Source organism: Oncorhynchus gorbuscha, unplaced genomic scaffold (genome assembly GCF_021184085.1).
Source record: "Oncorhynchus gorbuscha isolate QuinsamMale2020 ecotype Even-year unplaced genomic scaffold, OgorEven_v1.0 Un_scaffold_7:::fragment_6:::debris, whole genome shotgun sequence".
Taxonomy (NCBI): Eukaryota; Metazoa; Chordata; class Actinopteri; order Salmoniformes; family Salmonidae; genus Oncorhynchus; species Oncorhynchus gorbuscha.
Genome location: NW_025745510.1, coordinates 86,304 through 105,002, shown reverse-complemented (window position 1 = coordinate 105,002; position 18,699 = coordinate 86,304).

Sequence of the window (18,699 nt, the reverse complement as noted above, 5' to 3'; positions counted from 1 at the left end):
CCCATAGAGACTGCCAGAGGACCGGACAGCATGCCCTCCGATTTGACACACTGAACTCTGTCTGCAAAGTAATTGGTGAACCAGGCAAGGCAAGTCATCCGAAAAACCGAGGCTGTTGAGTCTACCGATAAGAATATGGTGATTGACAGAGTCGAAAGCCTTGGCGAGGTCGATGAAGACGGCTGCACAGTACTGTCTTTTATCGATGGCGGTTATGATATCGTTTAGTACCTTGAGTGTGGCTGAGGTGCACCCGTGACCGGCTCGGAAACCAGATTGCACAGCGGAGAAGGTACGGTGGGATTCGAGATGGTCAGTGACCTGTTTGTTGACTTGGCTTTCGAAGACCTTAGATAGGCAGGGCAGGATGGATATAGGTCTGTAACAGTTTGGGTCCAGGGTGTCTCCCCCTTTGAAGAGGGGGATGACTGCGGCAGCTTTCAATCCTTGGGGATCTCAGACGATATGAAAGAGAGGTTGAACAGGCTGGTAATAGGGGTTGCGACAATGGTGGCAGATAGTTTCAGAAATAGCGGGTCCAGATTGTCAAGCCCAGCTGATTTGTACGGGTCCAGGTTTTGCAGCTCTTTCAGAACATCTGCTATCAGGATTTGGGTAAAGGAGAACCTGGAGAGGCTTGGGTGAGGAGCTACGGGGGTGGAGCTGTTGGCCGAGGTTGGAGTAGCCAGGCGGAAGGCATGGCCAGCCGTTGAGAAGTGCTTATTGAAGTTTTCGATAATCATGGATTTATCGGTGGAGACCGTGTTTCTAGCCTCAGTGCAGTGGGCAGCTGGGAGGAGGTGCTCTTGTTCTCCATGGACTTCACAGTGTCCCAGAACTTTTGGAGTTGGAGCTACAGGATGCAAACTTCTGCCTGAAGAAGCTGGCCTTAGCTTTCCTGACTGACTGCGTGTATTGGTTCCTGACTTCCCTGAACAGTTGCATATCACGGGGGCTATTCGATGCTATTGCAGTCCGCCACAGGATGTTTTTGTGCTGGTCGAGGGCAGTCAGGTCTGGAGTGAACCAAGGGCTGTATCTGTTCTTGGTTCTGCATTTTTTAAACGGAGCATGCTTATCTAAAATGGTGAGGAAGTTACTTTTAAAGAATGACCATGCATCCTCAACTGACGGGATGAGGTCAATGTCCTTCCAGGATACCCGGGTCAGGTCGATTAGAAAGGCCTGCTCACAGAAGTGTTTTAGGGAGCATTTGACAGTGATGAGGGGTGGTCGTTTGACTGCGGCTCCGTGGCGGATACAGGCGATGAGGCAGTGATCGCTGAGATCCTGGTTGGAGACAGCAGAGGTATATTTGGAGGGCCAGTTGGTCAGGATGACGTCTATGAGGGTGCCCTTGTTTACAGAGTTAGGGTTGTACCTGGTGGGTTCCTTGATGATTTGAGTGAGATTGAGGGCATCTAGCTTAGATTGTAGGACTGCCGGGGTGTTAAGCATATCCCAGTTTAGGTCACCTAACAGAACGAACTCTGAAGCTAGATGGGGGGCGATCATTACCAGAAACTAACTAGGTTTCCCCTTTTATCTGTGGATTAATTGTCGGAGTAGAGAACACACGATTTTGTATGACTGAAAATGGGTCAAAATTCTACAAAGATCCAGAAAAAAAGGACCTTGTGCATTTCAGGTAAAATAACAACCCAATGTTTATATCCCAGGACAAATGAGCTAGCAACATCAAGCTAAATAGCTCAATTTCCATACATTTTGCATGGGTTTCGACCTGTCCCCAAATTAGTATAGTTGGTTCAGAGTTAATTTTGATATTTCAATCTGCGTGTCCTAATTGCTTCTGGTGTGGATGGACAAAATCAACATGAGCATGCAGACACGCTCGCGTGTCCAGTCTAGTCAGCATGTTATACAGACGTGCACACACCAAGGGCCAAAATGACTGACGCACCTCCTAACTCGTTCTTCAGGAGAAGCCAATATAAAGCAAATACTTGGCCTATATTTTCCCTATCCGACAAAAGCCCCTCCAATGCTAAACCACTCCAGAGTTCATAAACACTTGACTGACATGCCAAAGAGAGAGAGGGAAAAAAATGGATTTCTCCATTTTAACAAGATAACTCTTCCTGAGCAGATCTGAATGTGGGAGGACGGGAGATAGAGTATGGAGTCAGAGGGGCATATTTAATAACCCAGTCAGTATAGAATCAGCCTGGCGAATGGTTATTTATGACTGGGTCCTGGTCTATCAAACCCAGACAGAGTACAATGCTGTCTACTGTATCTGGTCAGATATTCATCTTCTCCACTCCTCACTGGTCCCCCCTCTCTCATAACCATAATGGAGACGGGTCTGATCCAGAACATCCCACACATATACACACACAGGCAAGCATGTACGCACACACACCACAGTGGAAATCCAGTCTGGTCCTCCATCTTGCCATCTTTATTGGGTAAAGCTTTTCTCCAGACACGGTTTGTCGCTAATGGAGGTTGAATACATTAGTCATTGGCATTGCCTTTATAGGTCATAAGTGCACCTTTCTGTCTTGTCTCTGATGAATCATTTGAAACTCACAAGTGAAAGTCTACTGACATAAGGATTCAAATATTAAAATAGCTAAAAACAGACACATGCAGTGAACTTCCTCTCTCTTCTCAACACTTCTACATATAAAAGAGTAGTCAGAGAATGAGGAAATCATGTATGAAACAATTTAGCTAAGTTGACATGGAAGAATATCGGTTTTGTACTACCCAGCAGAAAACTGACGTTTAAAAAAAAAGGCAGTTTAGTCACTGCATTCTCCACGGCTGAGTTTCCTGTATCTGTGAGTCTGCTGTGGAAATTGAATACACTCCGGAAAAAAAATGTAAGTCTCAGGGTACCTTAGGAAACCACAACACAGTTTTGGAAAGTAATAAGACAGTTAAGTCGGTCACTGCCATCCACCGGAATGGTAGAAAAGTCGGAAGGCCGGACTGAAGGAAGGGTAAGTCCTGTTGGACATAATGCCATAGGGGTCTAATTACATAGAAAACAGAGTGAGCAGTGCGAGTGTGGGACTTCACTATGCCCTGGGTAGGAAAGGAGAAAGGGAGGAAGAGGGGGGGGAAAGAAGACAAAAGGAAAGAGAGGGGGCGTGGAGAGTGGGACAAAATAAAAAATAAAAAAGCAAGAGTGGGAGAGAAAGGGAGAGATAGAGGCTAAGAGGCTAGGATAATCTGCTTTCCATTACATATCATCTCCCAGGTCAATATCCAACTCAATCATGCAAGCCTCCATTCATCAACACAATGGAACTCACAATGAGCCTGAAACCCTGCCATAAGTACATCAATGGGGGAGTGTGTGTTAATATCTATGTGCAGGGTAATAAGTGTTTGTGTGTGCAGGCTTGGGAACGGAGTGCATCTTGAGGAGTGTATGTACAGTGCCTTCGGAAAGTATTCAGACCCCTTGACTTTTTCCATGTTACAACCTTATTCTAAAATTGATAAAATAGTTTTTTCCCTCATCAATCTACACACAATCACCCATGATGACAAAGCAAAAACAGGTTTTTTTTTTTGCTCTGACATGCCCTGTCAACTGTGAGACCTTATATAGACAGGTGTGTACCTTTCCAAATCATGTCCAACAATTGAATTGATCACAGATGGTCTCCAATTAAGTTGTAAAAACATCTCAAGGATGATCAATGGAAACAGGGTGCATCTGAGCTCAATTTCAAGTCTCATAGCAAAGGGTCTGAATACCTATGTAAATTTCAGTTAAAGTTCTGTTCTTCATTTTTAATAAATATGCCCCTAAAAAATGTTAAACTGTTTTTCCTTTGTGATTTTGGGGTATTGTGTGTAGATCAAGGCTGTAATATAATAAAATGTGGAAAAAGTCAATGGGTCTGAATAATTTCTGAAGGCACTGTATGGGTGCGTATCATTCCAGTTCTTCAGTGAAGGACACTTGGCTAACCACAACATGTTTTCAGGTATGGTATGACTGTTCTCTTCAATTAGAGAAGGTTCCTCCTTTACACCAGTGTTTTATTGTTTTATGTCACTATCAGAGCGGTATCAACAATCAGTTTTCTTTCCAGGACCCTGCTTTCCTGATTTTCTTTTTGGCATGCCATTGACAAGGTGAGGTGGGGAGGTGGAAGGAAACAAAGAAAGACTGAATGAAAGGAAAAGAGAGAAACAGGAGTGTAGTATAAATAGAGTCCTTTTGGTGTGGGAGCGGAGGTATTTCCTCCATGTCATGTTTTGTCTTATATTGTCTTGTCATTTTGCTTTTCCTTCTGTTCGTTTTCCCCCTGCTGGTCTTTTTAGGTTCGTTCCCCTTTTTCTCTCTCCCTTCCTCTCTCTCTTCTCTCTATCGTTCCGTTCCTGCTCCCAGCTGTTCCTATTCCCCTAATCAATCATTTAGTCTTCCCACACCTGTTCCCTATCTTTTCCCCTGATTAGAGTCCCTATTTCTCCCCTTGTTTTCCGTTTCTGCCCTGTCGGATCCTTGTCTATTGTTCACCGTGCTGTGTCTGTGTATCGCCCTGTCGTGTCGTGTTTCCCTCAGATGCTGCGTGGTGAGCAGGTGTCTGAGTCTGCTACGTTCAAGTGCCTTCCCGAGGCAACCTGCAGTTCAAGATCGAGTCTCCAGTCTGTTCTCGTCATTACGAGTGGAATTGTGCTTTATGATTGTATTTTTACTTTACTGGATTAAAGACTCTGTTTTCGCCAAGTCGCTTTTGGGTCCTCATTCACCTGCATAACACTCCACCCCTAAAAAATGGGAACACCAGGGAGAGTCAATGACATCATAGCCTTAGTGGTGGGTAGCCAAGCAGTTAAGAGTGTTGGGCCAGTAACTGAAAGGTCGCTGGTTTGAGAAAAATGTGGCAATATTACTGTTATTAATTATAAAGTTTTTGCCGAGCTCTTATTCGCACAATTTTACATCTAACTAAGATGTTGGGTGCTATATTTCTTAAGTGAAAAAAATGCCATGAAAACTAGTCGTCCAACTGTTTTGACTGGGAAGCATAAGGCAAACTTAAGTCTCACTGGATAAGAGTGTCTGCTAAATGACAAAAATGTTTTAAAAAAGAAGAACCTTCAGCTACGAGGCCTTGGCAGCATTCAGTCATCTAAGTTCACATGGGGGAGCTGACCAGGGCAAACATCATGGCTGAGGTGTTACAATATTCACTGCTCCGTCTACAGCATCCAACAAAGGAAGCTTGATAAACACAGGCCAAGGGTCTTTGGGTCTGTAAATCACCTCTGTGTGTGTGTGTGTCTGGCATCTGGCAGTCCTATTAACCTTGACGCCTCAGCAGCTCAGTCCTCCTTGGGTTATGAGACCCACAAAACGGATACAGCAACATAACTTTGACTGTGTGCCATGTCAACATCTGCTAGAAGCTAGTGAACGGCAGCTGGAGGGTCTACCCTAGCATGACCTGTGATATGATTATGTTGTAATTTATGTCACATGGCCGAGCGGAACCAATCAATAATGCCTCTCGTTATAAACAGGAAGTGTTACGTTGTACACCGTATCCTGCCGGCAGTGTTCTACCAGATAAAACCTGGCTCAAAAACAGCATTATCTGGGTTTCATTCAAAATCACATGCAGTCTTCCTCCCTGCCCTGAAGGAACACGATACAGAGGAAACACACTTGCAGATTTCTCTTTTCTTGTTGTTAGGGCATCATTTGACGTCCTCTCCCCCTTTCTCCTCCTCTTTTTAACCCAAGGAAATTTTGGTTCAGGGCTGTTTCAGTGCCCGATGGAGTTCTGGGGAGTACGAACTGACCTGGATGTCTGTTCCCAGTGGTGTTGCCTCCCTACACTCCTGTCATCGTCAGGAAGGTCACCAAGGTTACCGCTCTGCAGAGAAGAATGTTGTGCATGTTTTACGTCGCAGCAGCCATTGCTTCCAGAGTCCCCCTGGCAGGCAGCAGGAAGATGAATTTGTATTTTAGATCATAATGAATAAGATTATATGCACAGGGAGGTCCGGATCCTAGATCAGCACTCCAACTCCGAGCCACTGAATATGGGCCCAGAGAAATGAATAACACAATTCCAAATACCATCTATTGTTTACTGTATGACTTCTCAAAGACATTCCCAGCCCATTGAGAGAGCAATATGACAGTGATGATAAAGTTAATATTCACTTTACATATACATAATTTGTTACATTTTTTGTCATTTAGCAGACACTTATGCAGAGCGATTTACAGTTAGTGCATGAATCTTCAGCCTGGTCTCATAGACTAGACGTAACATAGTAAAAGTAAATCCGGGATACTCAAATTAGTATGACATGTTATGTTTGGTATGGTTACATAAGACAGACTTAAGGCAAAACCAAAAGTAGGGTTGTTGGCCAGAGTGGATAGGTAGGCATATAACCCGAATGTCTAGCAACCCAAAGGTTGCGAGTTCGAATCTCATCACGGACAACTTTACAATTTTTGCTAATTAGCAACTTTAACTACTTTTTTAGCTACTTTGTAACTACTTAGTATCCCTTCCCCAAATAATAGCCTTAACCCTTTTAGCTAACCCTTCAAATTGGAACTGACAGCATTTGAACTACTTTGCAGATATGAAAGAGACAATGATATATCTGTAACAAATATACAATCCCAGTTTATGCTACGAAACCAACTTTATAAGAGGTTTTAAAAGTAGGTTAAATTTGACTCAATATTCTATGGCATACACTAAGACATTGTTGGCAGAACAGTTCAATGCATGATTAATAAAATTCACCAATACATTTCTTGGTAGTGCAAAAAATATTTTTATCAGGTTGTAAATCACAGCTGGCCTGGTACATTGTTTGGTGCCTCCAATCAGGATGCACTGTTTCAGTTTCAATGACTCAATATATTTTTTTAAACAGACGAATGTAACCAGGGCTGGGGATGTCAATTCAATCCAACTAGCAAGGGCATTGATCACAAGTCAGTCATAACTTGGCTAATATCTTAGCGCATCTAATTAAGTAGCAAGCTAAAAACACAGAGCCTAACGTTAGCTAGATAGCTAGCTGCTACGAAGACATCATGTCATTGGATGAGTGGTTGAGTGACTGACTTTTTCCCTCATATAATTTTTCAGTGGCTACACAGCTAGAGATGCACGTGCCATTTGGGTAGCTAGTAAGAAATGTGAAACACTAGTTATACGGAACGACTGTTATCTAGTTAGCATATCGTTTGCATTCGCAAATTCACTCTGGCTAGCTGTCTACTCTGATTTCAGAGCACTCTTGTCTGAGTGTGCCAGAGCACAGAATAACTGATGAATTTACAAACGCACAACACCAACTGAATATTACCGGTGTCAGTAAACATAGGCAAAAAAATAAAAGTTAGTCACGAATGCTATATACAACATGTTAACAGCCTAACCAGTTCTGTTAGGGTGAGTAAAATGGTCAGTGAGGTGTTCTCTCATTTGTGTCTGGACGTAGCTGGCTAGCCAACTTTACCCAGTTAGCTTGGGTGCTTGGTTGGGACAACGCATGCATTGGCAGGCAAGCTGCAGAAGGACGAGTAGGCTATTCCCCATCATTTATCAGTGAAATTTCGACAACCAACTAGCTGAAAACATTTGAGAGGGTTTATTTAATGTTTCTTTGTTAGATTTTAGCTCATTTTGCTCTGGCTAGCATTAGTTGTTGATCTGGTGATCTGTGCATATAGGGAAAGATAACAACCATAAGGTAGGCTGTTACCTTCTGATCAATAGGACTATAAATCCTCCAAATGTAAGAAGACTCCTGTGGTATTTAGCTGCATATTTGCAGAAATCCATTCAAGTGTATTTTGTTGCTTTTGCCGAATATGTTATAATGATCTAAAGTTGCACTGTTGCAACTTCCTGTAAACACACAGTCCAGTTCAAAGTAAATTATGGCAGGCCTTTGTGGTAAATGGCTTGTTTGTCTATAGGCCTACTGCTCCTCTGATTGGGGTAGACCCTGGTCAAGACATGTTTTATTGGGTTTTATTTACTGCAGTGTCTATTAATTGTCCAGACGCAGGCCACTTTCTCACTCTATATTGCTTTATGCCTTAGTACACAAAATTCAAAGAATTTATGAAAATGTAAAAATGACCATGCTCACTTGTCAGTAATTGTAAAAATAATTAAATAAATCCTGTCATATTCTTCCTGGGGGTATATGAACAGAATTCAATAAGATTTCATGTTGTTATAATACTTTCAGTCCACTTTAAACAAACTCCTAAACTTAACCCCTAATCCCTAGCCTAGCTAACATTGGCCACCTAGCTAGAATTCGTAACATCATATGTTTTTCAAATTCATAAGATTTTGTAAATTGTTAACATTCTCCATTTTGAAAATGTGGAACATATAATACAAATTGTAATTTGTAACATATATGAAATGGGTGATGGACATCCACAAATTAATATATATCATACAAAACATATCATGAGTATCCAGTACCTCGGATTTCCGTAGAGAATAATTAGAAATGCTCTGAGACCAGGTTGGAATCATTGGATAGCTAGGTGAGACAACCACATATCACAGACATAGTAAGTACATGTTTCCCTCAATAAAGTAGCTATCAGCAAAGTCATTGCTAGTACAAAAATACAAGTACAAATTCAAGAAAGTCAAGGGTGTTACTTTAAACGCTCTCTCTGGTCCCTCTATGTCATGGCTGTGGGAGGTGAGAGAGTGTGTAGAAGTGTAATCACATGATATAGAGATTGAACCCCGTCTTGGCCCCGACCTCATGGGTCAGGTTGGAGATTTCATGGTCGATAACTCAGGAAATACAGTTAAAAATCCTATATAGGATTTTTAACTATGTACGGGATTCTCCAACACTTTGGCCATCTGTTGTCCTCTGCACCAACGAAAGACAAGTCAAAAGACAAGTCAAAGTCCAACCAGAGTTTAAAGCTGTTACTTTCCCCATTTTCTTTTAAATATGAGGAAACTCCCTGTAAAACAGCCGTGAAGAAATACCCTGGTTTTATCAAATGGCTCTCTGCTGTTTCAAGTGCATGTCCCGGCTCGGCCAGCGTGGCGGTCCCGTCTGTTTGGATAGCGCTGAGTGTTTTCTGGTTATGATTGGGACCAAATGGCTCAGGGTGAGAAACAGCAGCCATGGAAGGAGGAGGGGATACGAGGGGGGAGAAGTGTGGAGAAGTGTGGAGATGACTGAGGCCTCTGGGGGTTTGGCAGGAGTAAGGGGGTGGCAGGTCCATCATCACTCTCAGAGCATCTAAATGGGTCACAATGTGTTTCTGTAGTACCTTATTTGAACAGTACCTACATAAAAATGACCTTATAACACATTCATAAGCCACGCACAATCCTTGCATAAAGAGTTCTAGGTTGCTCAAGCAAACCTCCAACTAGACTGAAAAAGCAGTTAGTGGGAGAAGGGAGGGAGCAGTGTAGAGTTTTCTATACTTTTGCATATTTTATCAGATTTTCAACCAAAGCCTAACATTTGATCACTCAGGTTACCTTTAATAACACAAGAATGACACTCTTATTTATTTAATAAACAAAGTTATGCAACACCCAATGCCCCTGTGTGAAAAGGTAATTGCCCTCTTACACTCAATAGCTGGTTGTGCCACCTGTAGTTGCAATGACTCCAACCCAACACTCCCTGTAGTTCAGTGGTCCATAACCTTGTTGGAGGTACTGAACCCCAACAGTTTCATATGAGCATTCACCGAACCCTTCTTAATTGAAAAAAAATCTAATTCAAAACATAGGTATATATTTGACTGGTGCACAAAATTAACCGTGCATCAACATCACTGTGTTCAAAGAACAAAATCATCAAAACATTTTCACACAGATTATCATTTTCACACAAAAACAAAAACATAATAATGAATATTTACTGCAAATCAGTGTGACTTCTGCTGTTGCCTTTCAGAGACCAGAAATGCGTGGCTTCACCTTGGCAAGTGCCACTCTCACTCTGTTCTGAAGAGTTGCTGTTGAACCTGGCTCTGCTGAATTTCAATGATTTCATCGAGGTATTCATCATTGACATCTGTTGTCTCAACACTAAACGTGAACGGCTGTCTCACCCATACTGGATATGACTCTCTTGTAGGGAAGTATCGTCGAGAGACTTTGCAAGCTCATCTAAGTGCATGGCAATTGCTTGCTTCAGTTCAGAGGGTACAGAAATGTATCCGATTCCAGATACATCTTCGATCTTACTTACACAGTCGTCCAGCAGGGGAAAGTTTGCGAAGTTATTGTTCTCTGTTCGTCGTTTCCATAACGGTAGCTTTTTTTGAAAAGCCTTCAGGTTTTCCTCCGCTTCAATGATGTTGACTCCACCGCCCTGCATCTTTTGATTGAGATGATTGAGAGCTGCGAAGATATCGGCCATGTACGCTAAAATGAGAATGAACTCAGAATTTTTGAAGCAATCTGCATGACAATGTTGGTGGTCTTGCAAAAACAGGGCTAATTCCACACGCACGGCAAAAACACGATTCAGCACCTGTCCCCGGGATAACCACCTTAGAATGGTACAGAAGTACCTCGAATTCAGAGCCCATTTCTTTACACAGCTCACTGAAGATGCGATGCCGCAGAGCACTAGTTCGCACATAGTTCACGCATTCAACTACAATTTTTAATACTTCTGCCAGTTTTGGGGGCAAGGTTTTTGTTGCCAACGCATGCCTGTGCAGAATACAATGCGTAACAATGTGTGGTGCATTGGCTTTCACTAGCGCACCAAAACCAGACTTTCTTCCCAGCATGACTGGAGCTCCGAACAAACTGCAGAAACCATATCCCACGAAAGATTGTTGTCTTTGAAGAAGTCATCCACAAGTTTCTTCACATCGGCTGCCTTAGTTGTTGTTGTAAGAGGCTTACAAAATAAAAATTCTTCCTTTATCACGTCGTATTTCACATAGCGCACGAATACAGCAAGCTGGCTTAGATTGGAAACGTCTGTGGTCTCGTCGAGTTGAAGGCTGAATTTTGCCGGGCTTGAAATCAGATCTGCAACTACTTGAGCCAAGATGTCTTTGCTCATGTCCTCTATTCTGTCGCTGATGGTGTCATTTGAAAGAGGAATTTGGGATAACTTAACTTCGGCCTCTTTTCCCAGCATGATATTCGCCATCTTCAACACAGCTGGTTTTATGAATGTTTGACCAATGGTGTGTGGTTTGCCCTGCTTTGCGATCAGGTAAGCAACTTCGTACGATGCTGTGAGGATCGGTTTGTTGATGGGTACAAAGCCGAGAACAGGCAGAGTAGCCTTTTCATCGAATCTGGCTCTCTTCACCTTGAATTCAGCGAGCGTTGTGTTCTTGTATTTTCCATCTCCATGCAGCTTAAGGAAGTGTTCTCTTAGTTTTGCGGGTGCTAGACTAGAATTGCTCAATTTGGCATTGCAAATCATGCAGATAGGACACTGACTCCCATCACGTTCGGTTATACATGTAAATCCATATTGTACATATTCGTCCGACCACTTTCTTTTTTTGCTCGACATAGTAAGTATGAAGGGATTAAAATATTAAGAAAGAAATCACAAGACGTACCATCACCACAGTTACAAACTGAGCGCATCAAATTCCCTGCAGCACAGATAGGCCAAGCGATGTAGCGTGATCACCTGCAGCCAATGATGGCCAAGCGGAGCGTGTCATCACGAATCATATGAATCGGATGTTTGTCTTGACCTCCGCTGAACCCCTGAGACTGACTCACCGAACCCCTGGGGTTCGATCGAACCCAGGTTAAGAACCATTGCTGTAGTTGATGATGAGTCTCTCACATTGCTGTGGAGGAATTTTGGCCCTCTCTTCCTTGCAGAACTGATTTAACTCAGCGACATTTGTGGGATTTTAAGCATGAACTGCTCATTTCAAGTCCTGCCAAAATATCTCAATTGGGATTAGATCTGGACTTTAACAAAACTTAACTCAAGTAAGGCCATTCCAAAACTTAAAATACAAAAAGTTATACTTTTAAATCATCTGTCCATAGAACATTCTTCCAAGAGTCTTGATGATCATCCAGGTGCTTCTTGGCAAACTTGAGGCAAATTTTTGGACGACATGTGTCCCATTATGCCTGGCGAAAATCAAAGATTGCATTCCACAGTAAGAACCTCATACCAACGGTCCAGCATGGTGGTTTGGGGATGCTTTGCTGTCTCAGGACCTGGACGACTTGTCTTAATAGAAGGACCCATGAATTCCGCTTTGTATCAGAGAATTCTGCAGAAAACTGTCAGTCCATCCGTCCTGTGAGCTGAAGCTACATGAAAATGGCTAAAAAGCAACAGATTTGAAGTTTTAGAATAGCCTAGTCAAAGTCCAGACCTAATCCCAAATTAAATGTGGCAGGACTTGAAACGAGCAGTTCATGGGAGTCCCATAGGGCGGCGCACAATTGGCCCAGCGCCATCCGGGTTAGGGTTTGGCCGGGGTAGGCAGTCATTGTAAATAAGAATGGTGTTCTTTTAACTGACTTGCATAGTTAAATAAAGGTTTAAAAATCAATTGTTTTAAATAAATACAGTTGGGCAAATACTTTTTCACAGCACTGTACGTTTAAGCAATTACATAAACATATGTTTTATAGAGCATCTACACCCATGATGGAAACAATTAGATATGGTTTTCTAATCTGCCCATACATGAGCATTGAGGTCAAACAAACCCTGGATGCACTAGATCAGTCCAACAGACCTGTCGTCAACAAAGCAAAGCCATTGTTTGGCTTGGCCGGTGTTTTTCCCTTTGATTTACCCTGAACAGCTCAGCAGCGAGGGGGAAAAGAAAGCATCGTCTTTGCCAGAGAGGGTTATAGGCATAATTACTGTTGGATTGAAATACAAGTGATGATGGAAAATGTATCACGAGCTGAGAATCTCAACATGGACACATTAAGAGCCATTCAATCCTGAGCATCTGTTAACGAAGCCACTTTTCTGAGTCATGATATTCCATGTGTTGTATTAACGAGGATATGCAGTGGCGAGCTTGTAGATAACGCCACATTCATTAGTCAGGACATGAAAAGAAGTGCAGTGAAACAACAAAGAATTGCTTCTTAAAAAGAGTTCTGTTTTAGATTCAAAACAATCTGGAAATATACCCTTAATTAAACTGTTGTTTACTGCGCTTCATGGTTTGACCTTATAAATTCAGATAAAGCACAGTACTGTAGAAAGATTAGGCATACACATGCTTTGTGGCTTTACTATGCCTCACCACCAGTTAACAAACATAAGCAATTTAAAGCTCAGCCATAGCCTTCGATCCCAGACAAACAACCAACACCATATGGTATCCTAGAGAGGAGAGACTTTCACCATCTACTCCTTATGACAGTCTAAAGTGGAGTAGAGGTCAAGTCTCTGGGCTGTGTAAATATACCCCTGGCTTTGCCCCTTGAAAGGGCTTTATTAGGGTCTCCCCTTAACGAGTCTCTGTGTGTCCCAAATGGCACCCTATTCTCTATATAGTGCACTACTTTTGATCAGTGACCTTCAGGCTCTGTTCAAAAGTAAAATAGGGTGCCATTTGGGATGCAGACACGGAGTCTCTTTGATGGACTTGTGCCAGAGTTTGTCTATCAACCCAGAAATCCCTCTGTTGCCCCAGCTGCTGGAATCTCATTATACTGAATTCCTTGCTTTTTTTGTTTAGCACTTTACCCCACAACATGGGGGAAATGCATTAAGGTCAGTAACATTATTAGCCCAGGATGAGGAAGGTCGCAGTGTGACCTCAGTGGCACGGCCCCCCACGGTGTGTGACAATATGATGCGTAAATTGATGCGTTGAGGTCAAAATGAAAAGGACCTAACGTCACTAAGGTCTATGAGCTGAATACCTGAGATGGTCAAGGAAGGGTTTGCAAGGGGTTGTCTGTGTCGTCTCTGCTGTTCTCAGATGATGAAAGACAACTGACCAATATATATCGCTGGGGAATTTCATCTACACTTTTAGTGAAATGTATGCCGTGAGGCATAGAAACAGAGTTACGAATTCCAACACCTCTAAAGTATAATCAGCATTTCTGCATATCACAACCACAAGGCAACACCCCCTGAGAAACTAGATCGAAGGAGAAATAATATGCAACCAGTGGATGCTGCTGAGAGGAGGATGGCTCAAAATAATGGCTGGAATGAAGTCAATGGAATGGTATCAAACATGTGGCTTCCATGTGGTTGATCCCATTCTACTGACTCCATTCCAGCAAATATTATGAGCCTTCCTCCTCTCAGCAACCTTCACTGGTTGCAGCTACCTCCACCTAGCATGATACTGTACCTCACTTTCACCACCATGTTAAAGAGGAGATAAACATAGGTTCCAGGATAATCCGAATTCCATTCATACTGAGACATATGACACAGGCTAAACAGTCCACATAAACCAAAGTTAAGTGGAAATATCAGCAATGGATCGGATGTTACGAAAGCAGAACACTGGCTCGAATATAACCGATTGACACACTCTATATGACACTAGTCACAGAAATCTTGTCTCAGAGCATTTTGTATTACTCTGTACATAAATTCGAGACACTCCATTTAGTATGATATGTTAATGTTTTGATTGGTATGTATTCATTTGTGGATGTCCATCATCTATTTCGTATATGTTAAGAATTGTAATTCATATGATGTTACGAATTTGTTAAATGTATATGTTACAAATTCCAATTTGTTGTGGCTAACGTTAGCTAGGTGGATAACACTAACATTAGCTAGTTGGCTAACATTCACTGGGCTAGGGGAAGGGTTAGCTAAAAGGGTTAAGGTCAGTGGTGTAAATTACTTAAGGAAAAATAAGTATTACTGAAATAGTTTTTTTGGGGTATCTGTACTTCATTATTTATATTTTTTACAACTTGTACTTTTAATTCAATTACATTCCTAAAGAAAACATTTTCCCTGACACCCAAAAGTACATTACAATTGCAATGCTTATTGCAGTGTAAGAAAATGGTCCAATTCATGCAAAATAATGTCCCTAGTCATCCCTACTGCCTCTGATCTGGCAGACTCACTAAACACAAATGCTTAGTTTCTAAATGACGTCTGAGTGTTGGAGTGTGCCCCTGGCTATCAAAATGTTTATTTCTTTTAAGGAAATCATGCCATCTGGTTTGCTTAATATAAGTCAATTTAAAACCAGATCGTTTTAGACTTTTACTCTAGTAGTTTTTTTTACTTTCTCTTTTACTTGAGTGATTTTATATTAAGGTTTCTATTAAGGTACTTTTTCCACTTCTGGTTAAGGTTACATGCTAAGTATTTGCAAAGTTGCTAATTAGATACAATGCTAACGTTGTCCGGGATGAGATTCTAACATGCAACCTTGGGATGCAAGACATTTGCATTATACGCCTGACCAAACACCCTCTTTTCATTTTTGCCACAAGTAACCTTCTGTCTTATGTTACGTTCTGTCCCGGATTTATGTTACGTTCTGTCCCGGATTTACATTTACTATGTTACATCTAGTCTGAGACCAGGCTGGTCAAAGAACCATCTTCTCGAAGAGCTAAGAGGTTGGAGCTCACTGCTCATATCCAGATTGTATCACATTCGGCCGTGATTGGGAGTCCCATAGAGCGGCGCACAATTGGCCCAGCCGTTGTCCGGGTTTGGCCCGGGGAAGGCAGTCATTGTAAATAAGAATTTGATCTTAACCGACTTGCCTAGTTAAATAAATAAATATCTAGGCCAAAGTAGAGCCACAGCAAATGCTGGTAAAACATATCTGTTCCCCTCCCCCCTGCTAAAACACATTTCCTCAATGATTCAAAAGCCATTGGTAGCGCTAGTGTAAAGGAAACAGACAAACACAGTAAAATGTTGAAATAAAAATAATGTAAGAGTTTAGCCTTTCAAAGTCTCCATGCTTGACATCCACTGGTCAGTCAACCATGAATTACTGCACACATCAGCTTACACTGAGCAGCTTTAGCCCCATGATCACGGCAGTCTCACAATGCAGGATTAGTTCTCCACATCGGAGTAAGAATTTACACTGGTTACCACTTCAAAACAAAGTAGAAATACTAAAAACTCTTCGTTTCTATAGAAATTAAATCTGATTCATTATTTCATTTGGTATTTCTAATTCTGTAGCCACTCAAGGTAGAGGTTTATTTTAGTTGCCACAGATCTCCCTGGAGAAGTGGTAATTGTTATTGAGTGGAGGGAGCGTGTTGTTTTTGTTCTGCCCATTCTGCTTGTGCCATTTTGTATTTTGCTTGGTACATGTTGTATGTTTTGTTGTTTATATGTTAAAAAAGAAGCACAGGAATGTCTTGTACATATTTGAAGAAAGAAGTTAATCAATGTCCACCCAGTGAGCAAAGACGTTAGATTAATTTTCAGTTCTGAATCAAAAGTAGAAAAAACGTTTTTTTTCGGACTTTGAAATCAGGTACATTTTCTGTTCTGAATCAAAGTTGAAAACATGTCATTTATGGACGTTGTAAATATGTATTTTTTTGGTCATTGATTCTATGGCCAAATTTCATCTGTACATACAGTACATTCTCAATGAAGCATTATATCACAATATTTTTTTATCCATTTAATATAGGAAAGAGGAGCCAACTAAAGATCGCAACATAAAATATTTATTGCTCCCATCTGTTACATGCACTAATTAGTGATAAATAAAATGTTCTAATTGCCGATTCTTGCCATTTTTCAAAGTCCTGATACAGCAGTAGCAGGCTCGCTTCCTCTCCCGCCTCGATTTTAACCACACCACTTTCAAGTCCCACTTTGTAGCAGTTTTACCAAGCTCTATGCGCCAGTAATTCGAGCCTGGCGCCCATGTTAAATCTGAACCACATATGGGCCACATATAGGCCGGTCCGGACCGGATTTGAACCAAACATATGATTGGTTCAGATTTGGTTCGGACCAAATCAAATAAAGGCCAGTCAGAGAGAAGTGTCATCATCCTCATCCCAGTTTTTCTCCATGTGGGGCAGTGAGGTTTCCATGGAGATTTCCACAGCTCCAAACCTTAAAAATGTGAAAATCATGAGCAGTCCACTACAAAACAGATTTGACATGTAACCAGAGGGACTCAAACTGACAAGATGATTTATTGTCTTGAAGGATCAGGACATCTCTTGCCTTCACCACACAATTTAAAGGCAAAACCAAACAAGGGCATTAAGCAAAAACAGAGATGGGCAACAGGTGGAGTCAATGACAAAGAGACAGAACAGTAACTGTTATTTTCTCCCATAGTCTAGTGTTTAGCCTGATTTTCATGAAGTATAAGCCAGCTGAACTCACTACAACAGTGGCCTTATAGACTTTAACCAGTTTTTTTCTGGTTAGGTCACATAATCAGGATAAACTCAGGAAACTGACCTAGTATTTCACTTACTCAAGCATTATGGCGAGGTCACAGGCACAGCAGTTTCCACAGTGACCACACAACTGCCCAAAATGGCTGCCATGCACGATGCACCAGAGATGGGTGATACTACCGGGTGTGTCACAGTCTCCTCAGAGGTGTGAACCACACGGCAGCAAATCTGTCAGCGCCGCCAGCCCTGTCCTGTTATTAGGGAAGCAGCTGCATCACACAGGAAAGTTGATCAGTCAATAGAGCCATTTACCAGAAATGTGAGCGATTCAAAACATTGGCGCAACTTTACTGTCCCTCATCATTCAATTCCCCTCATCTAGAGAATAAGCTTTCTGGTGCACGCAATACTTTCTATTATGTTTTCCCTTTGGTGTTACTAGTGCAGTTATTCCTTGTTTGGTAACTACTAATTCTCTGTGGACTCAGATAAGTTGCCTGGAGAATCGTTTTACAGCGTCCTTGTTTCATTTTCATGACCTAGTAAACAAAATTTTGTTTATGGAGAGTTTATCATTTGAGCTCAACAACAACCCATGTCAACCTAGAGACAGAAATCTAGAACCTGGATCCTATCATCCATTGAGTAAAATGCTTGAAGCCCACACGGACCTGGCCTCTCTCTGAAACAGGGGCAAGTGTTATTGTGGAATGTTCTGTTTAAATGATCTCAAGGCCCTGTACTCAGCTGGAGGGCCCAGGCTCCAGGGTTAGTTAGGGCTTGTTCTACAATGGGTTTGAGGGAGAGAGGGGTGGATATTGATGAATGTGATAACAGGGGGTAGAGTTTCGACCCTGGCTGCTGTTCACTCACCTAAACCTTACTGAGCACTAATGAGACACAGACCCTACTGTACTACAGAGAAAGCCTCCTCAATACTCCTCATCTGAAAGTTGCCAGGCTGCTTTCAGGCATAATGTAAACATGATATATGAGACAGAGGGCAACTGAAGTACATAGTATGGATTCCTGCGTGTTCCTGAGATTATTTGAACATGTTATGGACCCATAAAAAGTGACTGACTTGAACTGTGTAAATAGTTCAAGTTTATTAATTCAGTACCATCTGAAGTTTTCAGGTAAATAAATTGTATTTTCCTCTCTGCTTATAATAAACAAAATATAAAATGTATAAAGGTATCAATATGATAGCAGTAAATGTGCAATCAATGAGCTTTAAACATAAATGGTTGGGTGTTTTTCAGTGAGGATGAGAGGATATGTTCAAATGTGGTCAAAGCCAACACTGCCATCTGCTGGTGAAATTAACAGTGTGCACAATTGAAACTTT